The following is an 18,596-nucleotide window of genomic DNA, read 5'->3' on the forward strand; positions in this document are numbered from 1 at the left end:
ATCCTTCAGTGGTTGCGGTGCCCACTGCATTGTCCCAGAATTTTGCTGCAGTGCCCATGGAGTGTATGCAGTGTCCCTCAAGGTGGATGCAGTATGCACTTAGGGATGATGCAGTGCCCATGAAGGTGGATTGTGTGTGCATGCAGTGGATGCATTGTCCCACAAGGTGTAAGCAGCACTTTGTGAGAGAGGATGCAGTGGACATGAAGGTGGATGCACTGATCCTGCCGTGTTTTCATTGCCCCATGCGGTTTCCCTGAATGTGGAGGCAGTGCCCATGCATTGGATGCAGTTTCCCACGAGGTGAATGCAGGATTTTCTGATGGAGGATGCAGTGCCCATGAATGTTGATGCAGTGATCCTGCAGTGGTTGCAGTGCCCTCTGCAGTTTCCCTGAATGTGGTTGCAGTGCCCATGCAGAGTTTGCAGTGACCCTGTACAGATAGCAGTGGGCATGCAGTGCCACGTCAGCTGGATTCAGTGTCACTGCAGTGGCTGCAGTGCCTCCTGCATTGTCCCTGAATGTGGATGCAGTGACCATGCAGTGGCTGCTGTGTGAAAGAAGGTGAATGCAATATGTTGTGAAAGAGGATGCAGTGATCACGAAGGTGAATGCAGTGCCCAGGCAGTGGATGCATTGTCCCACCAGGGGGATGTAGTGTGAATTGACAGAGCATGCAGTGCCCATGAAGGTGGAGGCAGTGATCCTGCAGTGATTGCATTGCCCCATGCAGTTTCCATGAATATGGCTTGCATTGCCGAGGCAGTCGATGCAGTGTCCCACAAGGTGGATGCATTATGTTGTGCCGGAGGGTGCAGTGCCCATGAAGGAGGTTGCAGTGATCCTGCAGTTGTTGCAGTGCTGACTGCCGTGTCCCAGGATCTGGCTGTAGTGCCCATGAATGTGGATGCAGTGATCCTGCAGGGATCACAGTGCACCTTCAGTGCCCTTCAGCTGGATGCAGTGTCTCTGCAGAGGTTGCAGTGCCCCCTTCACTGTCCCTGAATGTGAATGAAGTGCCCGTGCAATGGCTGAAGTGTCACAGAAATTGGATGCAGTAAGTTGTGACGGAGGATGCAGTGCTCACGAAGAGGAATGCAGTGAGCCTACATTGCTTACAGTGCACCTGCTGTGCTCCTTCAGCAGTATGCAGTGTCCCTGCATGGTTTGCAGTGCCCCTGCATTGTCCCTGAATGTTGCTGCAGTGCCCATGCAGTGGAGGCAGTGTCCCAAAGGGTGGATGCAGTATGTTGTGGCGCAGGATGCAGTGCCCATGAAGGTAGATGCAGTGTTCCTGCAGTGGATGCAGGGCCCCAGCAGTTTCCCTGAGTTTGCATGCAGTGTATGCAGTGTCCCACAAGGTGGATGAAGCATGTTTTGACGGAGGATGCAGTGCCCAGGTTGTTGGATTCAGTGATCCTGTGGTGATTTCAGTGTGCCTGCAGTGCCACTTCAGCTGGATGCAGTGTCCCTGCTGTGGTTGCAGTGCACTCGGCACCTTCCATGAATGTGGATGCAGTGCCCATGCAGTGGCTTCAGGTGGCTTCAGTGTCATCGAAAGTGGATGCAGTATATTGTGATGGAGGATGCAGTGCACACGAAGGTTAAAGCAGTGAGCCTGCAGTGATTACACTGCTCCTGCAGTGCCCCTTCAGTGTTATGCAGTGTCCCTGCTTGGTTTGCATTGCCCCCTGCATTATCCCAGAATGTTGCTGCAGTGACCATGCAGTGCATGCAGTGTCCCTCAAGGTGGATGCAGTATGCTCTTACGGATGCTGCAGTGCCCATGAAGGTGGATGCTGTGTGCATGCAGTGGATGCATTTTCCCACAAGGTGTAAGCAGCACGTTTTGAGAGAGGATGCAGTTCCCATGAAGGTGGATGCACTGATCTTGCAGTGTTTGCATTGCCCCTTGTCATTTCCGTGAATGTGGATGCAGTGCCCCTGCATTGGATGCAGTTTCCCACGAGGTGAATGCAGGATTTTCTGATGGAGGATGCAGTGCCCATGAATGTTGATGCAGTTATCCTGCAGTGGTACAGTGGCTCCTGCAGTTTCCCTGAATGTGGTTGCCATGCCCATGCAGAGGATGCAGTGACCCTGTGCTGATAGCAGTGGGCTTGCAGTGCCACTTCAGCTGGATGCAGTGACCCTGCCGTGGTTGCAGTGTCCCCCGAACTGTCCCTGAATGTGTATGCAGTGCCAATGCAGTGGCTGCAGTGTCCCACAAGGTGAATGCAGTATGTTGTGACAGAGGATTCAGTGCTTATGAAGGTGGAATCCATGATCCGGCAGTGTTGGCAGTGCCCCATGCTGTTTCCTGGATGTCTATTGCAGTGGCGAGGCAGTGGATGCAGTGTCCCACAAGGTGGATGCAGTATGTTTTGACGGAAGAGGCAGTGCACATGAAGGTGGATGTAGTGATCCTGCAGGGATTACAGTGCGCCTGCAGGGCCTTTTCAGCTGGATGCTATGACCCTGCAGTGGTTGCAGCGCCCCCTGCATTTTACCTGAATGTGGATGCAGTGACCATGCAGTGGCTGCAGTGTGAAAGAAGGTGAATGCAATATGTTGTGACAGAGGATGCAGTGCTCACGAAGGTGGTTGCAGTGCCCAGGCAGTGGATGCATTGTCCCACCATTGGATGCATTATGAATTGACAGAGAATGCAGTGCCCATGAAGGTGGATGCAGTGATCCTGCAGAGGTTGCATTGCCCCATGCAGTTTCCATGAATATGGCTTGCATTGCGGAGGCAGTGGATGCATTGTTGTGACGGAGGATACTGTGCCCATGAAGGTTGATGCAGTGATCCTGCAGTTGTTGCGTTGCTGACTGCCATGTCCCAGTATGTGGCTGCAGTGCCCATGAAGGTGGATGCAGTGATCCTGCAGGGATTGCAGTGCCACTTCACCTGGATGCAGTGTCTCTGCAGTGGTTGAAGTGCCCCCTGCACTGTCCCTGAATGTGGAGGCACCACCCATACAGTGGATGCAGTGTCTCAAAGGTAGATGCAGTATGTTGTGACCAAGGATGCAGTGCCCATTAAGGAGTTTGCAGTGATCCTCTGGTGATTTCAGTGCACTTGCAGTGCGACTTCAGCTGGATGCAGTGCCCATGCATTGGATGCAGTGACACGCTAGGTGAATGCAGTATGTTCTGATGGAGGATGTAGTGCTGATGAAGGAGGATGCAGTGATGCAGTGGTGATATTTCTGCACCTGCTGTGCCACTTCTCCTGGATGCAGTGTCTCATCATTGGTTGCAGTACATGTTGCAGTGCCCCAGGATGTGGATGCAGTGCCCACGCCATGGATGCAGTGTCTCAGAAGTTGGAGGCAATATGTTGTGACAGAGGATGCATTGCCCATGAAGGTGGATGCAGTGTTGCTGCAGTGATTGCAGTGCATTCTGCAATGTCAAGTAAGGTGGATGCAGTGTCCATGAAGTGGCTTCAGTGTCAACCAAGGTGGATGCAGTATGTTGTGACAGATGATGCAGTGCCCATGAAGGTGGATGCTGTGCACAAGCTGTGGATGCCTTGCATGACAAGGTGTACACAATATGTTGTGACAGATGATGCAGTGCCCTTAAAGATGGATTCACTGATCCTGCAGTGGTTGCTGTGCCCCCTGCAGTTTCCCTGAATTTGGATGCAGTGCACATGCAGTGGATGCAGTGTGTCACAAGGTGGATGCAGTCTGTTATGCTGGATGATGCAGTGCCCATGTAGGTGGATGCAGTGACCCTGCAGTGGTGACAGTGCCCCCTGCACTGTCCCTGAATGTGGATGCCGAGCCCATGCAGTGGCTTCAGTGTTACTGAAGGTGGATGGAGGACGTTGTGACGGAGGATGCAGTGCCCAGCAAGGTGGATACAGTGATCCTGCAATGGTTGCAGTGCCTCCTGCAACGTCTGGTAAGGCGGATGCCGTGCCTATGCAGTGGATGCAGTGTCCCACCAGGTGGATGCAGTATGTTGTGACTGATGATGCAGTGCCCATGAAGTTGGATGCAGTGATCCTGCAATGGGTGCACTCCCCTCTGCAGAATCCATGAATGTGGCTGCAGTGTTCATGCATTCTCTGCAGTGTCAGAGAAGTAGGATGCTGTATGTTGTGACGGAGGATGCAATGTTCACGAAGAAGAATACAGCATGCCTGATGTGATTAGAGTGCACCTGCAGTGAAAGTTGAGCGTTATGCAGTGTCCCTGCATGGCTTGCATTGCCCGCTGCATTGTCCCCGAATGTTGCTGCAGTACCCATGCAGTGGATGCAGTGTCTCACCAGGTGGATGCAGTATGTTATGACGGATGATGCAGTGCCCATGAAGCTGGATGCAGTGATCCTGCAGTTGTTTTGCTGCCCACTGCTGTATGCCTGATGTGGATGCACTGCCCATGAAATGGATGGCGTGATCCTGTGGTGATTACAGTTCTACTGCAGTGCCACTTCTGTTGTATGCACTGTCTCTGCAGTAGTAGCAGTGTTCCCTGCACTGTCCCTGAATGTGGATGCAGTGCCAATGGATTGGAGGCACTGTCCCACAAGGTGGTTGCAGTATGTTGTGATGGAGGATCCAGTGCACATGAAGGTGGATGCAGTGTTGCTGCAGTGATGGCAATGCCTCCTGCAATATCCAGTAAGGTGGATGCAGTGCCCATGTAGTGGATGCAGTGCCAATGGATTGGAGGCACTGTCCCACAAGGTGGTTGCAGTATGTTGTGATGGAGGATCCAGTGCACATGAAGGTGGATGCAGTGTTGCTGCAGTGATGGCAATGCCTCCTGCAATATCCAGTAAGGTGGATGCAGTGCCCATGTAGTGGATGCAGTGTCCCACAAGGTGGATGCACTATGTGGTCACGGAGGATGAAGTGCCCATAAGCTGCATACAGTGATCCTGCTGTGGTTGCAGTGCGCGCCTGCATGGCCCGTGAATCTGGATGCAGTGCACATGCATTGAATGCCATTTCCCAAAAGGTGAATGCTCTATGTTGTGACGGAGGATTCAGTGCCCATGAAGGTGGATGCAGTGATCCTGCAGTGGTTGCAGTGTTCCCTGCAGTTTCCTGAATGGGGATGCAGTGCCCATGCAGTAGATGCAGTGATGGTGTGGTTATTGCAGTGTGCCTGAAGTGCCAGTTGAGTTGGATGCAGTGATCTTACAGGGATAGCAGAGCGCCTGCAGTGCCACTTCAGCTTTTTGTAGTTTCCGTTGCACTGTCCCAGAATGTGGATGCAGTGCCCTTGCAGGGGCTGCAGTGTAACATAAGGTGGATGCAGTATGTTGTGATGGATGATGCAGTGGCCACGAACGTGGATACAATGAGCCTGCAGTGATTGCAGTGCATGGGCAGTGTGCCTGCAGCTCCCTGCAGTGTCTCTGCAGTGGTTGCAGTGCCCCCTGCACTGTCCCTGAATGTGCATGCGGTGCCCATGCAATGGCTGCAGTATCACAGACGGTAGATGCAGTAGGTTCTCACTGAGGATGCAGTGCCCATGAAAGTGGATGCAGTGATCCTGCACTGGTTGTAGTTCCCATGCTGTGTCCGTGAATGGGAATGTCCTGCCCGTGCATTGGATGCAGAGTCCCACAGGGCGGATGAAGTGTTTTGTGTTGTGGAAACCACAGCCCATGAAGGTGGATGCAGTGTTCCTGCAGTGTCTCTTCAGCTGATGAGGTGCCCCTGCAGTGGTTGAAGTCCCCCCTCCACTGTCTCTCACTGTGGATGCAGTGATCCTGCAGTGGATGTATTGCCCCATGCTGTTTACCAGAATTTGGATTACAGTGCTGAGGCAGTGTTTGCAGTTTCCCACAAGGTGGATGCAGTGCCACCTGCACTGTCCCTAATGTGGATGCAGTGCCCATGCAATGGATGCAGCGTCCCACAAGGTGGATGAAGTATGTATTGACAGAGGATGCAGTGCTCATGAATTTGGATGCAATGATCCCACAGTGGATGCAGTGCCCCATGCAGTTTCCCTGAAGTCAGATTGCAGTGCCGAGGCAGTGGATGCAGTGTCCCACTAGGTGGATGCAGTATGCTGTGACGGAGGATGCAGTGCCAATGAAGCTGGAAGCAGTGATCCTGCAGTGATTGCAGTGACCACTGCAGTGTCTCTGAATGTGGCTAGAGTGACCATGCAGGGGATGCAGTGTCACAGAAGGTAGATGCTCTATGTTGTGACGGATGAAGCAGGGCCCATAAAGGTGGATGCAGTGATTGTGCCATGGTTGCAGTCCACCCTGCAGTGTCCCTGAATGAGAATTCCGTGTCTTTGCTGTGGAAGCAGTTTCCCACAAGATGGATGAAGTGTTTAATGTTGTTGTATGCACTGCCCATGAAGGTTTGTGCAGTGATACTGCAGTGGTTGCAGTGCCACCTGCAATGTGTGGGACTGTGGATGTGGTGCACATACGGTGGATACAGTGTCCCACAAGGTGGATGCAGTATGCTGTGACGGAGGATGCACTGCCCATGAAGGTGGATGCAGTGATGCTGCAGTAGTTGAAGTGCCACCTGCATTGTCCCGGAATGTGGATGCAGTACCCATGCAGTGGATGAAGTGATCCTGCAGTTGTTGCAGTGCCCCCTGCAGTTTCCCTGAGTCTGGTTTCATTGACAATGCAGTTGGTGCAGTGATACTGCGGTGATTAGAGGTCCAGCAATGCCACTTCAGGTGGAAACATTGTCCCTGCAGTGGTTTCCGTGCCCTCTGCATTGTCCCTGAATGTGGATGCAGTGCCCATGCAGTGGATGCACTGTCCCACAAGGTGGATGCCATATGTTGAGACAGAGGATGTAGTGCCCATGAAGGAAGATGCAGTGATGCAGTGGTGATTTCACTGTGCCTGCAGTTCCAATTCAGCTGTATGCAGTGTCTCTGCAGTGGTTGCAGTGCATGCTGCAGTGTCCCAGAATGTGGATGCAGTGCCCACGCCGTGGATTCAGTGTCACAGAAGGTGGATACAATATGTTGTGACGGAGGATCTAGTGCCCACGAAGGAGGATACAGTGAGGCTGCAGTGATTGTAGTGCGCCTGAAGTGCCCTTTCAGCTGTATGCATTGTCCCTGCAGTGGTTGCGTGCCCTATGTATTGTCCCTGAATTTTGATGCAGTGCACATGCAGTGGATGCAGCGTTCCTCAAGGTGGATGCAGTCTGTTATGACGGATGATGCAGTGCCCATGAAGGTAGACAGTGTCTCTGAAGTGGTGGCAGTGCCCCTGCTCTCTCCCTGAATGTGGATGCAGTGCCCATGCACTGGCTGCAGTGTCAGAGAAGTTGGATGCTGTGTGTTGTGACAGAGGATGCAATGCTCATGAAGCTGGCTACAGTGAGCCTGCAGTGATTACAGTGCAACTACAGTGAACCTTCAGCTGTATGAATTGTCCATGCTTGGTTTGCATTGCCTGCTGCATTGTCCCAGAATGTTGCTGCAGTACCCATGCAGTGGATGCAGTGTCCCACAAGGTGGATGCAGTACCTTGTGAAGTAGGATGCAGTACCCATGATGGTGGATGCAGTGTTGCTGCAGTGGTTGCAGTGCATCCTGCAATGTACAGTAAGCTGAATGAAGTGCCCATGCCAGGGATGCAGTGTCCCACCAGGTGGATGCAGTATGTTGTCACTGAGTACGAAGTGCCCATGAAGGTGGATGCAGTGTTCCTGCAGTGGTTGCAGGGCCCCCTGCAGTTTCCCTGAATTTGCAGTCAGTTCTCATGCAGTGTATGCAGTGTCCCAAAATGTGGATGAAGCATGTTGTGATGGAGGATGTTGGATGCACTGATCCTTCAGTGGTTACAGTGCCCAATGCAGTTTCCCTGTATGTGGATGCAGTACTCATGCACTGCATGCTGTGAACCTGCAGTGGTGGCAGTGGCCCCTGCATTGTCCCAGAATGTTGCTGCAGTGCCCGAGGAGGATGCAGTGTCCCAAAAGTGGATGCAGCATGTTGTGACAGAGGATGCAGTGCCCAGGTTGTTGGATGCAGTGAACCTGCGGTGATTTCGGTGTGCCTGCAGTGCCACTTCAGCTGGCTGCAGTGTCCCTGCTGTGCTTGCAGTGCACCCTGCAACTTCTCTGAATGTGGATTCAGTGCACATGCGGTGGCTTCGGTGTCACAGAAGGTGGATGCCATGAGTTGCGACGGAGGATGCAGTGCTCACGAAGGTGGATGCTGCATGTTGTGCCGTAGGATGCAGTGCCCATGAAGGTGGATGCAGTGATCCTGCAGTGGTGGCAGTGCCCACTGAAGTGTCCCTGAGTGTGGATGCAGTGCCCATGCAGTGGATGCAGTGTCCCACAAGGTTTATGAAGTATGTTGTGACAGAAGATGCAGTGCCAATGAAGGAGGATGCAGTGATGCAGTGGTGATTTCACTGCACCTGCAGTGCCACTTCTGCTGTATGAAGTGTCTCATCGTTTGTTGCAGTGCGTCAGGATGTGGATGCAGTGCCCACGCCATGCATGCAGTATCACAGAAGGTGGATGCAGTATGTTGTGATGGAGAACGCAGTGCCCTCAAAGGTGGATGCAGTGAGCCTGCAGCGATTGCCGTTCGCCTGCAGTATGCATTCAGCTGACTGCAGTTTCTCTTCAGTGGTTGCAGTGCCCCCTGCAGTTTCCATGAATGTGTATGCTGTGCCCATGCCTTGGATGCAGTGTTAAAGAAGGTGAATGCAATATGTTGTGATGGATGATGCAGTGCCCACGAAGTTGGATGCTGTGCCAATGCACTGGATGCAGATTCCAACACTGTTGATGCAGTATGTTGTGATGAAGGATGCAGTGTCCATGAAGGTGGATGCAGTGATCCTGCAGTGGTTGAGGTGCCCACTACATTGTCCCTGAAAGTGGATGCAGTGCCCATGAAGTGGATGCACTGTCCCACAAGGTGGAAGCAGTATGTTGTGACAGAGGATGCAGTGCGCATGAAGGGGGATGCAGTGATACATTGGTGATTTCACAGCACCTGCAGTGCCACTTCAGCAGTTTGCAGTATCCCTGCAGTGGTGGCAGTGGCCCCTGCACTGTCCCTGAATTTGGTTGCAGTGCCCATGCAGTAGCTGCAGTGTCAGAGAACTTGGATGCTGCATGTTGTAGCAGAGGATGCAGTGCCTATGAAGGAGGATGCAGTGATGCAGCAGTGATTTCACTGCGCCTGAGGTGCCACTTCAGCTGGATGCAGTGTCTCTGCAGTGGTTGCAGTGCCCCCTGCACTGTCCCTGAATGTGGATGCTGTACTCATTCAATGACTTCACTGTCAAAGACAGTGCATGCAGTAGGTTGTGACGGAGGATGCAGTGCTCAATAAGAGGGAGGCAGTGAGCCTGCAGTGATTACAGTGCACCTCCAGTGGTCCTTCAGCAGTATGCAGTGTCCCTGCATGGTTCGCAGTGCCCCTGCACTGTCCCTGAATGTTGCTGCAGTGCCCATGAGGTGGATGCAGTGTCCCACAATGTGCATGTAGTATGTTGTGACGGAGGATGCAGTGCCCATGAAGGTGGATGCAGTGTCCCTGCATTGGTGGCAGTGCCCCCTGCACTGTCCCTGAATGTGGATGCAGTGCCCATGCAGTGGATGTAAAGTCCCAGAAGCTGGATGCAGTATGATATGACAGATGACGTAGTTCCCATGAAGTTGGATGCAGTGTCGCTGCAGTGGTTGCAGTGCCTCCTGCAATGTGCGGTAACGTCAATGCAGTGATCATGCAGTGGATGCAGTGCCCCAAATGTGGATGCAGTATGTTGTGACCAAGGATCCCGTGCCCATGAAGGAGGTTGCAGTCATCCTGTGGTGAATTCTGTGCACTTGCAGTGCCTCTTCAGCCGGATGTAGTGCACGTGCATTGGATGCATTGACACGCTAGGTGATTGCAGTATGTTCTGACGGATTATGCAGTGCCCATGAAGGTGGATGCAGTGATCCTGCAATGGTGGCAGTGCCCAATGCAGTTTCCCTGAGTGTGGATTGCAGTGCCGAGGCAGTGTATGCCGTGTCCCACAAGGTGGATGCAACATGTTGTGATGGAGTATGCAGTGCTCAGGATGCTGGATGCAGTGATTCTGTGGTGATTTCAGTGGTACTGCAGTGCCACTTCAGCTGTATTCAGTGTCCCTGCTGTGGTTGCACTGCACCCTGCACATTCCCTGTATGTGGATTCAGTGCCCATGAAGTGGCTTCAGTGTCACCAAAGGTGGATGCAGTACATTGTGACGGAGGATGCAGTGCTGTTGAAGGTGGATGCAGCATCTTGTGACGTAGGATGCAGTGCCCATGAAGGTGGATGCAGTGATTCTGCAATGGTTGCAGTGCCTCCTGCAGTTTCCCTGAATGTGGATGCAGTGCTCAAGCACTGGATGCAGTGAACCTGAAGTGGTTGCAGTCCCCTCTGCATTGTCCCTGAATTTTGATGCAGTGCCCATTCAGTGGAGGCAAAGTCCACAAGGTGGATGCAGTATGATGTGAGGGATGATGTAGTGCCCATGAAGTTGGATGCAGTGTCTCTGCAGTAGTTGAAGAGCCTCCTGAAATGTCCGGAAATGTGGATGCAGTGCCCATGCAGTGGATGAAGTTTGCCACAAGGTGGATGCAGTATGATGTGATGGAGGATGCAGTGCTCACGAAGAGTGATGCAGTGAGCCTGCAGTGATTACAGTGCGCCAGCAGTGCTCCTTCAGCAGTATGCAGTGTCCCTGCATGGTTTGCAGTGCCCCTGCATTGTCCCTGACTGTTGCTGCAGTGGCCATGCAGTGGATGCAGTGTCCCACAAGGTGGATGCAGTACATTGTGACGGATGATGCAGTGCCCATGAAGGTGGATGCAGTGATCCTGCAATGGTGGCAGTGCCCCATCCAGTTTCCCTGAGTGTGGATTGCAGTGCTGAGGCATTGGATCCAGTGTCCCACAAGCTGGATGCAGTATGTTGTGACGGATGTTGCAGTGCCCATGAAGGTGGATTCAGTGATCCTGCAGTGGTTGCGGTGCACACTGAAGTGTCCCAGAATGTGGACGCAGTGACCATGCAGTGGATGCACCGCCTCACAAGGTGGATGCAGTAGGTTGTGACAGTGGATGCAGTGTTCATGAAGTTCGATGCAGTGATCTTGCAGTGTTTACAGTGCCTGCTGCAGTGTCCCTGAATATGGATGCAATGCCCATGCAGTGGATCAAGTGTCCAAAAGGTGGATGCAGTATGTTGTGACCAAGGAGGCAGTGCCCATGAAGGAGGTTCCAGTGATCCTGTGGTGATTTCAGTGTGCTTGCAGTGCCACATCAATAAGATGCCATGCCCGTGTATTGGATGCAGTGAGATGCTAGATGAATGTAGTTGTTCTGACACAGGATGCAGTGTCCATGAATATGGATGCAGTGATCCAGTGGGTATTACAGTGTGCCTGCAGTGCCACTTCACCTGGATGCAGTGTCTCTGCAGTGCTTGCAGAGCCCCCTGCATTTTCCCTGAATCTGGATGCAGTGACCATGCAGTGGATGCAGTGTGCCACAAGGTGGATGCAGTCTGTTATGATGGATGATGCAGTGCCGATGAAGGTGGATCCAATATTCCTGCAGTGGTGGCAGTGCCCCCTGCACTGTCCCTGAATGTTGATGGAGTGCCCATGCCTTGGCTTCAGTGTCAGAGAAGTCGGATGCTGTATGTTGTGATGGAGGATGCAATGCTCACGTAGGAGGATTCAGGGAGCCTGCAGTGATTACAGTGAAACTGCAGTGAACCTTCAGCAGTATGCAGTGTCCCTGCATTGTTCGCATTGCCCGCTGCATTGTCCCAGAATGTTGCTGCAGTACCCATGCAGTGGATGCATTGTCCCACAAGGTGTATGCAATATGTTGTGACATATGATGCAATGCCCATGAAGGTGGATGTACGGATCCTACAGTGGTTGCAGTGCCCCCTGCAGATTCCCTTAATGTGGATGCAGTGCTCCTGATCTGGATGCAGTGAACCTGCAGTGGTTGCAGTGCCCCCTGCAGATTCCCTTAATGTGGATGCAGTGAACCTGCAGTGGTTGCAGTGCCCCCAGCATTGTCCCTGAATTTTGATGCAGTGCCCATGCAGTGGATGCAAAGTCCCATAAGTTGAATGCAGTGTGATATGACGGATGATGTAGTGCCCATGAATTTGGATGCAGTCTCGCTGTAGTGGTTGCAGTGTCTCCTGAAATGTCCGCTAATGTGGATGCAGTGCCCATGCAGTGGCTGAAGTGTCCCACCAGGTGGATGCAGTATGTTGTCACGGAGGATGCAGTGCCCATGAACGTGGATGCATGTTCCTGCAGTGGTTGCAGGGCCCCTGCAGTTTCCCTGAATGTGGATGCAGTTCTCATGCACTGGATTCAGTGAACCTGCCGTGGTTGCAGTGCCCCCTGCATTTTCCCTGAACTTTGATGCAGTGCCCAGGCAGTGGATGCAAAGTCCCACAAGTTGGATGCAGTATGATATGACGGATGATGTAGTGCCCATGAAGTTGGATGCAGTGTCGCTGTAGTGTTTGCAGTGCCTCCTGAAATCTCCAGTAATGTGGATTCAGTGCCCATGCAGTGGCTGCAGTGTCAGAGAAGTCGGATGCTGTATGTTGTGACAGAAGATGCAATGCTCACGAAGGTAGATAGAACGAGGGTGCAGTGATTACAGTGCACCTGCAGTGAACCTTCAGTGATATGCAGTGTCCTGCATTGTTTGCATTGCCCGCTGCATTGTCCCAGAATGTTGCTGCAGTACCCATGCAGTGGATGCAGTGTCCCACAAGGTGGATGCAGTATGGTATGACGGATGATGCAGTGCCCATGAAGGTGGATGCTGTACGCATGCTGTGGATGCATTGTCCCAGAAGGTGTATGCAGGGTGTTGTGACGGAAGATGCAGTGCCCATGAAGGTGGATGCAGTGATCTTGCGGTCCTTGTTGTGCCCACTGCAGTGTCCCTGAATGTGGATGCAGTGCCGATGCATTGGATGCACTGTCCCACAATGTGGTTGCAGTATGTTGTGACGGGATATGCAGTGCCCATGAAGGTGGATGCAGTGATCGTGTGGTGATTACAGTGCACCTGCAGTGACACTTCAGGTGGAGGCATTGTCCCTGCAGTGGGTGGCAGTGACCCCTGCAGTGTCCCTGATTCAGAATGCCGTGCCCTTTCTGTGGATGCAGTGTCCAACAAGGCAGATGAAGTGTTTTGTGTTGTAGTATGCACTGCCCATGATGGTGGATGCAGTGATGCTGCAGGGATGGCAGTGCGCCTGCAGTGCCACTTCAGCTTTATGCAGAGTCTGCTGCACTGTCCCTGAATGTGGATGCAGTGCCCATGCAGTGGCTGCAGTGTCAGAGAAGTTGGATGCTGTATGTGGTGACACAGGATGCAATGGTCACGAAGGTGGATACAGCGAGGCAGCAGTGAATACAGTGCACTTGCAGTGAAACTTCAGCAGTATGCAGTATCCCTGCATGGTTTGCATTTCCCGCTGCCCTGTTCCAGAATGTTGCTTGAGTACCCAAGCAGTGGAAGAAGTGTCCCACAAGATGGATGCAGTATGTTATGATGGATGATGCAGTGCCCATGAAGGTGGATGCTGTGCACATGCTGTGGATGCATTGTCCCAAAAGGTGTATGCAATGTGTTGTGAGAGAGGATGGAGTGCCCATGAATGTGGATGCATGGATCCTACAGTGGTTGCAGTGCCCCCTGCACTTTCCCTGAATGTGGATGCAGTGCTCATGCACTGGATGCAGTGAAACTACAGTGGTTGCAGGGCCCCAGGCATTGACCCTGAATTTTGATGCAGTGCCCGTGCAGTGGATGAAAAGTCCCACAAGTTGGATGTAGTATGATATGACGGATGATCTAGTGACCATGAGTTTGGATGCAGTGTCACTTCAGTGGTTGCAGTGCCTCTGGAAATGACCGGTAATGTATATGCAGTGCCCATACAGTTGATGTCTTGTCCCAACAGGTGGATGCAGTATGTTGTCAAGGAGGATGCAGGGCCCATGATTTTGGAAGAAGTGTTGCTGCAGTGGTTGCAGTGCCTCCTGCAATGTCTGGTAAGTTGGATGCAGTGCCCATGCAGTGGATGCAGTGTCCCAACAGGTGGATTCAGTATCTTGTGACGGAGGATGCAGTGCGAATGCAGTGGTTGCAGCGTCCCACTAGGTGGATGCAGCATGTTGTCACGGAGGATGAAGTGCCCATGAAGGTGCATGCAGTGTTCCTTCAGAGGTTGCAGGGCCCCCTGCAGTCTGCATGAATTTGGAAGCAGTGCTCAGGCAGTGTATGCAGTGTCCCACAAGGTGGATACAGCATGTTGTGACTGAGGATGCAGTGCTCAGGATGTTGGATGCAGTGATCCTGCGGTGTTATCTTTGTGCCTGCAGTGCCACTTCAGCTGGAGGCAGTGTCTCTGCTGTGGTCGCAGTGCACCCGCACCTTCGCTGAATGTGGGTTCATTGCCCATGCAGTGGCTTCAGTGTCACCGAAGGTGGATGTAGGACATTGTGAAGGAGGATGCAGTGCTCACGATGGTGTATGCAGAATGTTATGCCATAGGATGCAGTGCCCATGAAGGGGGATGCAGTGATCCTGCCATGGTAGCGGTGGCCACTGCACTGTCCCCGAATGTGGATGCAGTGCCCATGCATTGGATGCACTGTGCCACAATGTTGGTGCAATATGTTGTGACAGAGGATGCAGTGCCCGTGAAGGAGGATGCAGTGATGGAGCAGTGATTTCACTGCACATGCAGTGCCACATCAGCTGTATGCAGTGTCTCTGCAGTGGTTGCAGTGCATGCTTGTGTCCCAGAAGGTGGATGCAGTGCCCACACCGTGGGTGCAGTGTCACAGAAGGTGGATGCAATATGTTTTGACGGAGGATCCAGTGCCCATGAAGGTGGATACTTTGTGCATGCTGTGGATGCATTGTCCCACAATGTGTATGCAATATGTTGTGACATATTTTGCATTGCCCATGAAGATGGATGCACTGATCCTGCAGTGGTTGCAGTGCCCCCTGAAGTTTCCCTGAATGTTGAGGCAGTGCTCATGAACTGGATGCAGTGAACCTGCAGTGGTGGCAGTGACCCCTGCATTGTCCGTGAATTTTGATGCCGTGCCCATGCTGTGGATGAAAAGTCCCATAAATTGGATGCAGTATAATATGACGGATGATGTAGTTCCCATGAAGTTGGATGCAGTGTCGCTGCAGTGGTTGCAGTGACTCCTGAACTGCCTGGTAATGTGGATGCAGTGCCCATGCAGTGGATGAAATGTCCTACAATGTGGATGCAGTACGATGTGACAGAGAATGCAGTGCCCATGAAGGTGAATGCAGTGATCCTGCAGTGGTTGCGTTGCCCACTGCAGTGTCCCTGAATGCAGATGCAGTGCCCATGCAGTGGATGCACTGTCCCACAAGGTGGATGCAGCATGTTATGACGAATGATGCAGTGCCCATAAAGGTGGATGCTGTGCGCATTATTTGGATGCATTGTCCCACAAGATGCATGCTGTATGTTGTGACAGATGATTCAGTGTGCATAAAGTTGGATGCACTGATCCTGCAGTGGTGGCAGTGCCCCTGCACTGTCCCTGAATGTGGATGCAGTGCCCCTGCATTGGCGGCCCTGTCAGAGAAGTCAGATGCTCTGTGTTTTGACGGAGGATGCAATGCTCATGAAGGATGATACAGTGAGCCTGCAGTGGTTACATTGCACCTGCAGTGAACCTTCAGCGGTATGCAGTCTCCCTGCATGGTTTGCATTGCCCGCTGCATTGTCTCAGAATGTTGCTGCAGTACCCATGCAATGGATGCAGTGTCCCACATTGTGAATGCAGTATGTCGTAACATAGGATGCAGTGTCCATTAAGGTGGATGCATTGATCCTGCAATGGTGGCAGTGCCCCATGCAGTTTCCCTGAGTCTGGATTGCAGAGCCGAGGCAGTGGATACAGTGTTCCACAAGTTGGATGCAGCATGTTGTGCTGGAGGATGCATTGCCCAGGATGTTGGATGCAGTTATCCTGTGGTGATTTCAGTGTGCCTGCAGTGCCTCTTCAGCTGGATGCAGTGTCCCTGCTGTGGTTGCAGTGCATCCTGAACATTCCCTGAATGTGGATTCAGTGCTGATGCAGTGGCTTCAGTGTCATCGAAGGTGGATGCAGCATGTTGTGATGTAGGATGCAGTGCCCATGAAGGTGGATGGAGTGATCCTGCAATTACTTCAGTGCCCCATGCCGTTTCCCTGAGTGTGGATTGCAGTGCCGAGGCATGGATGCAGTGTCCCACAAGGTGGATGCAGTATGTTGTGACGGAAGGTGCAGTGCCCATGAAGGTGAATGCAGTGATCCTCCAGTGGTTGCGGTGCACACTGCAGTGTGCCTGAATTTGAATGCAGTACGCATGCAGTCGATGCACTGTCCCAGAAGATGGATGCAGTATGTATTTACAGAGGATGTAGTGCCCCTGAAGCAGGATGCAGTGATGCAGTGGTCATTTCACTGCGTCTGCAGTGCCACTTCAGCTGTATGCAGTGTCTCTGCAGTGGTTGCAGTGTGTGCTGTGGTGTCCCAGAATGTGGATGCAGTGCCCACGCCGTGAATGCAGTGTCACAGAAGGTGGATTCAATATCTTGTGCTGGAGGATCCAGTGCCCAAGACGGAGGATGCAGTGAGCCTGCAGTGATTTCAGTGAGCCTGAAGTGCCCCTTCAGCTGTATGCATTGTCCCTGCAGTGTTTGCAGTACCCATGCATTATCCCTGAATTTTCATGAAGTGCACATGCAGTGGATGCAGTGTGCCACAAGGTGGATGCAGTCTGTTATGACGGACTATGCAGTGCCCATGAAGGTGGATGCAGTGTCCCTGCAGTGGTGGCAGTGCCCCCTGCACTGTCCCTGAATTTGACTGCAGTACCCAGACAGTGGATGCCTTGCCACACCTGGTGGATGCAGTATGTTTTGACATAGAATGCCACGCCCATGAATGTGGATGCAGTGATCCTGCAGTGGTTGTACTGCCCCATGCAATTTCCATGAATGTGGCTTGCAGTTCAGAGGCAGTGGGTGCAGTGTGCCACAAGATGTATGCAATATGTTGTAACGGAGGCTGCAGTGCCCATGGAGGTTGATGCAGTGATCCTGCAGTTGTTGCGGTGTTGACTGCTGTCTCCAGGAATGTGGATACATTCCCACGAAAGTGGATGGAGTTACGCTGCAGGGATTGCAGTGCCCCCTGCACTGTCCCTGAATGTGGATGCTGTGCTCATGCAATGGCTTCACTGTCACAGAATGTGGATACAGTAGGTTGTGACGGAGATGGCAGCTCTCTAGAAGAGGGATGCAGTAAGCCTGCAGTGATTACAGTGCACCTGCAGTGCTCATTAAGCAGTATGCTGTGTCCATGCTTGGTTTTCAGTGCCCCTGCATTGTCCCTGAATGTTGCTGCAGTGCCCATGATGTGGATGCAGTGTCCCAAAACGTGGATGCAGCATGTTGTGACAGAGGATGCAGTGCCCACTATGTTGGATGCAGTGAAGCTGCGTTGATTTCAGTGTGCCTGCAGTGCCACTTCAGCTGGATGCAGTGTCGCTGCTGTGGTTGTAGTGCACCATGCACTTTCCTTGAATGTGGATTCGGTGCCCATGCAGTGGCTTCAGTGTCACAGAAGGTGGATGCAGTATGTTATGACGGATGATGCAGTGCCCATGAAGGTGGATGCTGTGCGCATGCTGTGGATGCATTGTCCCAAAGGTGTATGCAATATGTTGTGAGAGAGGATGCAGTGCCCATGAAGGTGGATGCAGTGATCCTGCAGTGGATGCAGTGCCCAGTGCAGTTTGCCTGAATGTGGATGCATTACTCTTGCACTGGATGCAGTGAACCTGCAGTGGTTGCAGTGCCCCCTGCATTGTCCCTGACTTTTGATGCAGTGCCAATGCAGAGTATGAAGAGTCCCACAAGTTGGATGCAGTATGACATGACGGATGATGTAGTGCCCATGAAGTTGGATGCAGTGTCGCTGCAGTTGTTGCAGTGCCTCCTGAAGTGTCCGGTAATGTGGATGCAGTGCCCATGCAGTAGATAAAGTGTCCCACAAGGTGGATGCAGTATGTTCTGACGGAGGACGCAGTGACCATGAAGGTGGATGCAGTGTTGCTGCAGTGGTTGCAGTGCCTCCTGCAATGTCCGGTAGGATGGATGCAGTGACCATGCAGTGGATGAAGTGTCCCACCCAGTGGATTCAGTATGTTGTCATGGAGGATGCATGTCCATGAAGGTGAATGCAGTGTTGCTGAAGTGGTTGCATTGCCTCCTGCAATGTCCTGTAATGTGGATGCAGTGACCATGCGTGGTTGCAGTGTCACACCAGGTGGATGAAGCATGTTGTGACGTAGGATGCAGTGCACATTCAGTCGTTGCAATGTCCCACCAGGTGGATGCAGCATGATTTGACGTAGGATGCAGTGCCCATGAAGGTGCATGCAGTGTTCCTGCAGTGGTTGGAGGGCCCCCTGCAGTTTCCCTGAATTTGGAGGCAGTGCTCAGGCAGTGTATGCAGTGTCCCACAATGTGGATGCAGCA

This window comes from Equus caballus, chromosome 16, assembly GCF_041296265.1.
Source record: "Equus caballus isolate H_3958 breed thoroughbred chromosome 16, TB-T2T, whole genome shotgun sequence".
In the NCBI taxonomy this organism is placed as follows: domain Eukaryota; kingdom Metazoa; phylum Chordata; class Mammalia; order Perissodactyla; family Equidae; genus Equus; species Equus caballus.